Here is a 9621-nt window from a genome sequence, read left to right on the forward strand (position 1 = left end):
ACATCTGATGCCAACAACTCTGGTCTTTCAAACAAATGACATGTTTGATAAAGAAATCTTTTCAAAATCATTATGCACTTCAGCATTTGTCTTTTCTTCCAGCACAGCATCTGTGCATCTGTTCCATCAGGCGTCTATTCCTTGATCATTTCTGAGCCTTCCATGATTTTTGAACCTGATTTGTGGGTATATCAAGGATATGAAATGAAGCTGCTTCTTCCATTGAATGTTCCAGTGAAACACAACGTTTATGTTCAAGGCACTAGATTTAATCTTGTGAATGAGATGGCAGGGAAGCGTTTTCATAGGACTTTCTGATAAGACATCCTTATGAAAGAAATTGAGTGGGGGAGGGGAAAGAAGCCCTACTTTAGGAAAAACATTAAGGACATCTTTGTTGCTGTTGTTGCTGTCTTTGCTATGGGTACTTGAAACTTCATACCATTATTACAGCACTGAAAAGCTTCAGAGTTTTAAGGCATTTCTCTGAACTGGTGAAATGAAAATTCACATAGTCCAGCTGGCTCAAAACAGATGCAATTCATTCTTTAGCGAGGCCTGTTTAACTGCATAATTTGCTTATATGCATAAAACTGAGGAAGTCTTAATCTCTAGTTTGCATGTGTCTGGACTGCATGCATCTGGCTCCATTAGATTGCCTGTAATTGCATATTGACTAATTGCATAATACAGCTATTTGAACACTGAATTTAAACCCAAATGCTTCTATTAGCACTGTAATCACTTTGGATAAGTGAATAGTTGGAATATGGTACTTGAAAATCAGAACGCAGGACAATAACCGCTTCCCTACTTGAAGAAAAATCTAAAAACAACTTTGAATTTATAAATTAACCAGTAATGCTTTCTCTTGGGCAAATGCTAAATCAGAAAATGAATCAGTAATTGATAAATGCAGAACCTTCATACACAATATTTTATCAAATCTTCTACATTTGCTTCCTTTAAGGGTTTTAAATTGAACATCCACATGCAATATAAATATGTTAATTAAAATTAAATCATTTTGAAAAGGTAATTGTGCATTTGTTTTCAATTTGCATTCATTTCTTTAAATGTATGGCCCGGGGCATTTTTTGTTGGGGTGGGAGAGGATGGAGTCTGTAGCCTGCGCTAATTGAAACTTATTTGGTGCATATGTGTTGTTTAATAAAGGAATCGTGGCTTGTGCGTGCACACGTATAGCATTCATTTAGATTAAAAGTGTGTGTTATGATTGTCGGGTGTTCAAAGCTGAAGTTCCTGGAAGAATCAGGAGAGAGCATCTTTAGCTAAAATAGGTTATAAAGCCTATTTATTAAATGTAAAATTCATGTTTATTTTTTAATAGATAATACACGTACGTGATGAGAAATTCACAAGTGTACACAGTGACAATAATGTTCTTTGCCCATCAACAATTCGCAGTCCCCCTGTTTCCCTTTCAAGAGACAGTCATTGTTTCTTATACTTCAAGCTTTGAAGAATATTCTCAGGCAAGACTTTCGCTACCTTCCTCCTTACATTTTAAGCATTTTAAAACTCAGAGAGTGGCTACATCTAATCAAAGCCAAAACTTTGTCACTTCAGAAAACATTCAGTGTTAGTTGGGAAGTTATTGTGTATTTTACCTGGTTGATTCATTAAATCAACTGGATGTTCTGGCATTGTACAGGGACAACGGTGTTTATATGGACAAAGTGACGTGGGGCGTCAGGAAATCGTATAGAGAGCTGGGTGTTGAAGAAACTGCATTTTGCACCTACTTTGTGCCCAGCTTACACCGCGTCCAACCAATAAATGAATGTTGACTAAATGGATGAATAATTCAAAGTTTGTTTGCATGGAGTATATGATGTAACTTAATTGACACTTTAGTTTTGCTTACTTAGGTATTTCCACAGAATTGAGGGTCATGGGGCTGCCTGCTATATGGCCTGCAGATCCCCTGTATCAAAATTCCTTGGACCCTGCTCTGATAAACAAAATCAAAGTTCTCCAAGTCAGGGCCTAGGGATATGACTTTAAAACAAGTGGTTTCAGGGACTTGCCTGGTGGTCAGGTGATTAGGACTCTGCACTTTCACTGACAGGGCTGCTGGTTCAATCCCTGGTCAGGGAACTAAGATCCTACAAGCTGTAGGATGTGGCCAAAAATTTTTTTTTAAATAAAACAAGTGTTCACTGTAGCTGAATATGATATGTATGAAAGTGTGAGAACCATTGTTTTCCAGAGAATGGTAAAAAGCAAAACTATTGAAACTCTTTCCTACCAATTTATCTACTTGTTCTCTAGTGGTCTTTTACGATTCAGTATATCAGAATGGCCTGCTTAATTAATAAACTGCAAAATTATTTTTGTCTAAGGCAACAAATTATTCTCAGCGTGGACAATTGTCTCGATTCTCTCTATTTCATTTTGCCAACGTAGAATTGCCAACCATTCAGAGACACATAGATGTAGATCTGAGGACAAATTGGTATTTGCAAGCAGGGGGTAGATTCCTCAGCGTGTGTTTGTTTGATTTAATATTTAACTTAAATGCAAAACCCAAGCCTTTTTGTATTTCTGATCATTTCCCATTCATTATGCCAAAAGTCCTCCTCCAGGTTTCTGCAGCTTTCTGTGTCAATGATCATGACATATTAAAAATGGTAACATTATAAATACTGTGCTGTCTTAAGAATTTAGCACTTCCTGAATCGGAAAATAATGCCCTTGCTTTTTTCTGTAATGAGTAAGAACAATAATTCTTTCACCTTCCCTATGCTTCTGTTAGACATTACAACAGCTTTAGCTGGAAGGAAAAACCAAATCTAAAGTTAACTTTTACCATTATGGGCGCTAATAAAGGATTTTTCTGTTGTATTAAAGAAAATACCCACTTGAATGTGGCAAGTCGAGATATTTCATTTGTTGGCATTTTCTAAGCCATCACGTGCTCTCTGCCATGTCTTTTCCAGATGGGCTCTTACAACAAATGAGTTGGAAATGAGTTCTGTTCCAAAATTTACCTTTGAAGTTTTAGGTTGTTTTAAAATCACAGTTTATTTTTTCTCTAGAAATCAGTGATAGAGTCCTTGGATTACCTTACTGAAAGTTTATTTATTTTAAAATTCTTCTATTTGAACTTTAACCCACAATGTTGTCAAATGATGGCACCATCATAGTGTTTGGTGACCCAAGTACAGATGTCGAAGGTGTAACTAGGCTCTCCTTCCCCAGCTGCCTAGACAAAATGCGGGCAGTAATGGTGTAGGTAGAAATGTTAGGGGAAACATACTGACTAAAACTGCCCACCTTGGCCAGGTATCGTAACCATTTACATGAGTTATTTTACAACAAGAGGTCCTGGTAAGGAAGACAGAACTAAGCAGCCACCACCAACCAGGAAAGGTCAAAAGAAGACACCACGTGTCTGACCACCTCCCAGAATCCTCTTTGCTGGCATTCATCTTGACTGAGCAACAGTGAGCTACCAGGAAGGACCCTGAGTTAGAATGATTAACCAGAGACAACCCAGAAACTAATCCTGTTACCATAAAATCCAAGACTGAGAGCCACTTGGCAGAGCAGGTCTCCTGAATTCCTTTACCCTCTTCCTCTCTGCCCAGACGCTCCTTCCCAATAAAGTCTCTTGCTTTCTCAGCACCTGTGTCTCCACGGACAATTCATTTTCGAGTGTTAGACAAGAGCCCACTCTCCGGCCCTGGGAAGGGTCCCCCTTCCTGCAACAGAAAAAGAAGTGACCATCCTCTCCTCTTGTGTATTACCCTCTTTTCTCATCCCCTTGGGGTTGTCTCTGGCTAATCATTCTGACTCAGGGTCCTTCCTGGTCGCTCACCATTGCTCAGTCAAGATGGATGCCAGCAAGGAGGATTCTGGGAGGTGGTTGGACATGTGGTGTCTTCTTTTGACCTTTCCTGGTTGGCGGTAGCTTGTTAGTTCTGTATTCTTTACTGGGACCTCTTGTCATAGAATAATTGAGAAGAGCTCTGGAATTGGAGTGTGCACTGAACTGGGTTTCTGAAATAGGATCCAGCTTTTACCAGCAGGTAGGGAGTGGATGAAGGGAATGAATTGGCATGAGTGTTGGAATTGGTAAGGCAGCATCTTCCCTCTTTTCAGAGCCACCCCATTGCTCTTTTTCCTATTCTGCTTTGAAAACGTCTCCCTCATCTCAGTTTAAAGCTTTGGTTTCCAAGTCGAATACAAAGCAAACCAACTGAATCTACCCCAAACCCCAAAGTAGATAATACTGAAAGAGTGAAGGAAAAGTATTTTGGCAGCAACCAATTATTTTTCTCTCCGAAAACCAGAAAGTGCATTCTCAACTTTGTCTTTTTGTCCTACGTGCTTTCAAAACATGCACATTTTCTTAAAACATCACCTTAATTCATATCAAACCTCTATTATCTTGAGGACAAACTACAATCATGTTTATTTAAATAGGGTTTGCAGAAAATAATTGTACAAAATCAGAAAGAAAGCTCTATTTTTGTCTGTGGGCTCTGGCTTTTTTATTTTTATTTTTTTAAGTTACCATTTCCTAAGAACTCTGTGCTTCCTAATTTTAACTTAATTCCCTAAATCTTCCAATTTCTTAGACTTCTTTTGAATTAAAGTACTGCTTTTGTGTTTTTAAGTGCCACATTTTCTACTAAGGCTATCAGAACAATTTTTAGTGTAGCAAATGCTGACATAGATGTAATAAATTGTCAATAAGATGCAATAAATTTTTGTCATTTGATTCCAACCTGATGTTAAAGAGAACACAGGTATGACAAACCAAGACTTTTCTAATAGCTTTGGAACTCATCTCTAAATTCCTACGTATTCAGAGATGCAATTGAAAGGCCACCCTTACAGGCTGCTGTTATGAAATGTTCTTATTCTTTTTTGTCCCTTGGATTCTGAAGAGGATTAGGGAGTTAGCTGACTGCTAATATTGCATACTCAGTTGACGGCCCCCTTCTTAGCGCTGCTGCCTCCAATGAGTTTTCCTTGGCAGTTTGTGAACTTCCCTGAATTTTTAAAGACTCTCCTTATTGTTCCATAAAATGCAATTTCCTTTGTCTTTTCAGTTCCTTTTCTGCTGTTTTCAGAATAGGGCTTAAAAGTAAGATAAAAGGCCTGATACTTTTCATCATAAAAAGTTGTAATGACAGGTCTCACTAATTAAAGTGTAACAGTGGGAAGATTAGCCTTTCAGTTGGCATTGTGTGCAATCTATACCGTATTTTCAAAAGCCCTAACTCAGAACATATTGGAGCACAACATCTTTAAAATATAAACATTCACACATGGATTTTATTATCCTATGCACACCAAATACAGGCACAGTACAGTAAGGCTCTCAGAAGGCAGTAAATAGGAGAACTTCCCATTTCTGTGTAAAACCTTTTCGGTACTAACCATTCGACTCCTGAAATGGGAAAAGGGCGAGCTGGAGGGGCACGCTGCGGAGCCAGGCTCTATGCAAATTTTGTGTGAAGAGCTTTCCTCGGGGTTCCTTGGTATCAGAGAAGCAGAGCATATGTGCTTTTTACTGTGGTGTTTTCTTCCCTTAGTGAAAGAGCACATCTTCAATCCTGTCTTAATAAAATAATATTCCTTTCTTGTGGTTTCAATACCACCACAATGTCCCTAACGCATTATGGGAACATTAGTAATTCCAAGTATTTGAAACTATGAAAATGTATTTGATGTGTAAAAACATGGTACCCAGTGGGTCTTTCTCACTGGGGGTCAGAAGATAACATTTGTTTGAGTAGCATGCACTTTTCTAGAGAAATAGATATAAAAACAATCAAAGGAGATCGAGAAAAATCCAGTTGCAGGAGGGCTGATAGGAAAGAGCAGAGAGTGAGTAGGAGAGAAAACACTCCTGTTTGCATCTGGTTTCCAAAAAAATTTAATTTGGGGATTTAGCTATCTTTCAAATTAGTGATTAGGTCCTCATTAGGAAACAGAAACATATGCCATTCTTTTCTTTCTTTTTGTTTAAACTTCTAGGTTAGGTCCAAATTCCTGACTTGATTAAATATCTCTTATTTTCTAGAACATGCTGTCTTCAAAAGAGTTTCCTGATTCACGCGATATCACCTTTAATTTCAATATTTTTGTCGCAGGCATTATGCAAACGGAAGTGTCTGAACCAGACAGAAACACTGGGCGTGTTTTACTGTATTTCAGCCCTGAAGATATAATTCTGCTTGGCTCTGCTCCAAGCTGGAATAATCACAGTTCTCACTTTTAAGTGTTTGTGTTCCTTAGGAAAAACTGAAACACCTAAGGCAAGAGTCCCTTGTAAGGTGACTGTAGCTCAGTCACAAGGGGAGAAAGGAAATAAGAATTAGAAGAAACAAGAGGAAGAGGGCGCCAATTAAAACTATGCTCATTTTGTATCGTATTGAGAGATGAGCATTTTCTTCACTTCTTTCCCGCCAGAAATTGACTGAGGAGGGTGGTGTTGACATTCCTTCTCAATTTTTTCATGACTAGTACCCTCTTCTTTCTTGCAAATCTGCCTCTTCCCTTCAAGTTCTAAGGGCAGTTTCACCTGGACTGTTGTCTTTGCTGACTAACCATCTTCCTGCACTCCCCTACCCCCTTCAGGCTCTCACCACTCTTGTTTTACACCCTACTGTCAGATTAATCTTCCTAGCGCCTAACACTGATCCTGTCATTTCTGTGTTCCAGAGCCTTCAATGGCACCCCATTGCTTGGCAAATTAAGTACAAATTTTGTAGCTTGATACATAAGGCCCTTCTCACTTAGGTTCGATCTTATTTTGCAGTACACCTTTCTACAGATCCAATGGTCCAGTCAAAATAGACTCCTGAGGAAGTAGTTTGAGATAATAGATAAGAGAACATTTTGGGGAGTCAGATCAGAATTGCTTCTGTGTGAGCCAGCTGTGTGACTTCAGTGCATCTGCTTACCTTTCTGAAATCCAGTGTCCTTGTTGATGGGGATAATACAAACACCTGCTGTATAGGGTTGTTGTGAGGACTGAACAAATGATATAAACTTAAGACATTTTGGGGAGCAACAGGATATTTTAGATTATTGCTGTCCACCACTCAACACTCAACAGAAGCAGAAGATATTAAGAAGAGGTAGCAAGAATACACAGAAGAACTATACAAAAAAGATCTTAATGACCCAGATAAGCACGATGGTGTGATCACTCACCTAGAGCCAGACATCCTGGAGCCCAAAGTCAAGTGGGCCATAGGAAGCATCACAATGAACAAAGCCAGTGGAGATGATGGAATTCCAGCTGAGCTGGATGCTAAAAGATGATGCTGTTAAAGTGCTGCACTCAATATGTCAGCACATTTGGAAAACTCAGCAGTGGCCACAGGACTGGAAAAGGTCAGTTTTCATTCCAATACCATTGAAGGGAAATGCCAAAGAACACTCAAACTTCCGCACAATTGCACTCATTTCCCATGCTAGCAAGGTCATGCACAAAATTCTCCAAGCCAGGCTTCAACAGTACGTGAACCAAGAACTTCCAGATGAACAAGATGGATTTAGAAAAGGCAGAGGAACCAGAGATCAAATTGCCAACATCAATTGGATCATCAAAAAAGCAAGAGAATTCCAGAAAAACATCTACTTCCACTTCACTGACCATGCCAAAGCCTTTGACTGTGTAGATCACAACAAACTGTGGAAAATTCTTAAAGACATGGGAATACCAGACCACCTTACCTGCCTCCTGAGAAACCTGTATGCATGTCAAGAAGCAATAGTTAGAACAGAATGAAAAACTGACTGGTTCAAAATTGGGAAAGGAGTACATCAAAGCTGTATATTGTCACCCTAATTATTTAACTTATATGCAGAGTGTGTGTGCTAAGTGCTAAGTCGCTTCAGTTGTGTCCACCTCTTTGCAACCCCTTGGACTGCAGCCTGCCAGGCTCCTCTATCCATGGAATTCTCCAGGCAAGAATACTGGAGTGGGTTGCCATTTTCTTCCCCATGGAATCTTCCCAATTCAGGGACTGAACTCGAGTCTCTTTTGTCTCCTGCACTGGCAGGCACGTTCTTTACTAGCACCATCTGGGAAGCCAAGAGTACATCATGAGAAATGTTGGATTGGAGGAAGCACAAGCTGGAATCAAGATTGCTGGGAGAAATCTCAATAACCTCAGATATGCAGATGACACCACCCTTATGGCAGAAAGTGAAGAGGAACTAAAGAGCCTCTTGGAGAAGGTGAAAGAGGAGACTGAAAAAGCTGGCTTAAAACTCAACATTCAAAAAATGAAGATCATGGCATCTGGTCCCATCACTTCATGGCAAATAGATGGGAAAATAATGGGAACAGTGACACACTTTATTTTCTTGGGCTCCAAAATCACTGCAGACGGTGACTGCAGCCATGAAATTAAAAGACGCTTGCTCCTTGGAAGAAAAGCTATGACCGCTGACAAAGGTCCCTCTAGTCAAAGCTATGGTTTTTCCAGTAGTCATGTATGCATGTGCAAATTGGACCATAAAGAAGGCTGAGCACAAAAGAATTTACACTATCCAACTGTGGTGCTGGAGAAGACTCTTGAGAGTCCCTTGGACAGCAAAGAAATCAAACCAGTTAATCCTAAAGGAAATCCACCCTGAATAGTTATTGGAAGGACTGATGCTGAAGCTCCAATACTTTGGCCACCTGATGTGAAGAGCTGACTCATTGGAAAAGACCTTGATGCTGGGAAAGATTGAGGGCAAGAGGAGAAGGGGACAACAGAGGACCAGATGGTTGGATGGCATCATCGACTCAATGGATGAGTTTGAGCAAGCTCTAGGAGATGGTAAAGGACAGACAGGGAAGCATGGTGTACTGCAGTCCATGGGGTGGCAAAGAGTTGGACACGACTGAGTGACTGAACTGATTGAAGCGACTTTCACTTCACTTCACTTCACTTCAAATGGTAAAAGAATTCAAAAGTTCAAAGCAAAATTACAAGAATAGTCTTGTATAGAGAACCCAGGTCTCCCACATTGCAGGCAGATGCTTTACCCTCTGAGCCACCAGGGAAGCCCCAAGAATGGTCTAGAGACCATGCCATATATAACTGATTGCCAGGTGAATAAGATTGATAGTAACTGTTGGGATTTATTAGAAGGAGACACAAGGTGGCCCAGAATGGTCTGGGAGGGCTTCCTGGAAGAAGAGGGATTTGAGCTGATAAGGTATTAGATTGGAGGACAAGACGCACTCCAAAAGTAGCAGGTTCTGGCTTTGTTTGAGAGAACTCAGCCTTAGTGAGCTCCTTTTGTCATAAAAGCCTTCAGTCTTTGTTTAGGAGAAACCTTACTTCAGAGTGTGATGCTAATCAACCTGTTTGGTGATGTAAATTGGGTTTAAACAAACTACTCTCCAATAGAGTTCGACAATTTCCCTTTTTCTAAAGCTGGATTAAGCTAGGATTCCCTGCCCCCCTGCAGATAGGTGTGGTTTTTTTGCCCTGAGGTTTTTCTCACAATAGACTTGGAATTGAGATTAGTTTGAAGCGAAGGAGGTGTGCAGGTTTGATTTTTCTTTAGCCTTAAATTGGAGGAGAGGCTGTGACGAGCTGAGCCTGGGGCTGGCTTAGTGCTAGCTAGACTAAG

The sequence above is a fragment of the Bos javanicus genome, chromosome X (genome assembly GCF_032452875.1).
Source record: "Bos javanicus breed banteng chromosome X, ARS-OSU_banteng_1.0, whole genome shotgun sequence".
Classification (NCBI taxonomy): Eukaryota; Metazoa; Chordata; class Mammalia; order Artiodactyla; family Bovidae; genus Bos; species Bos javanicus.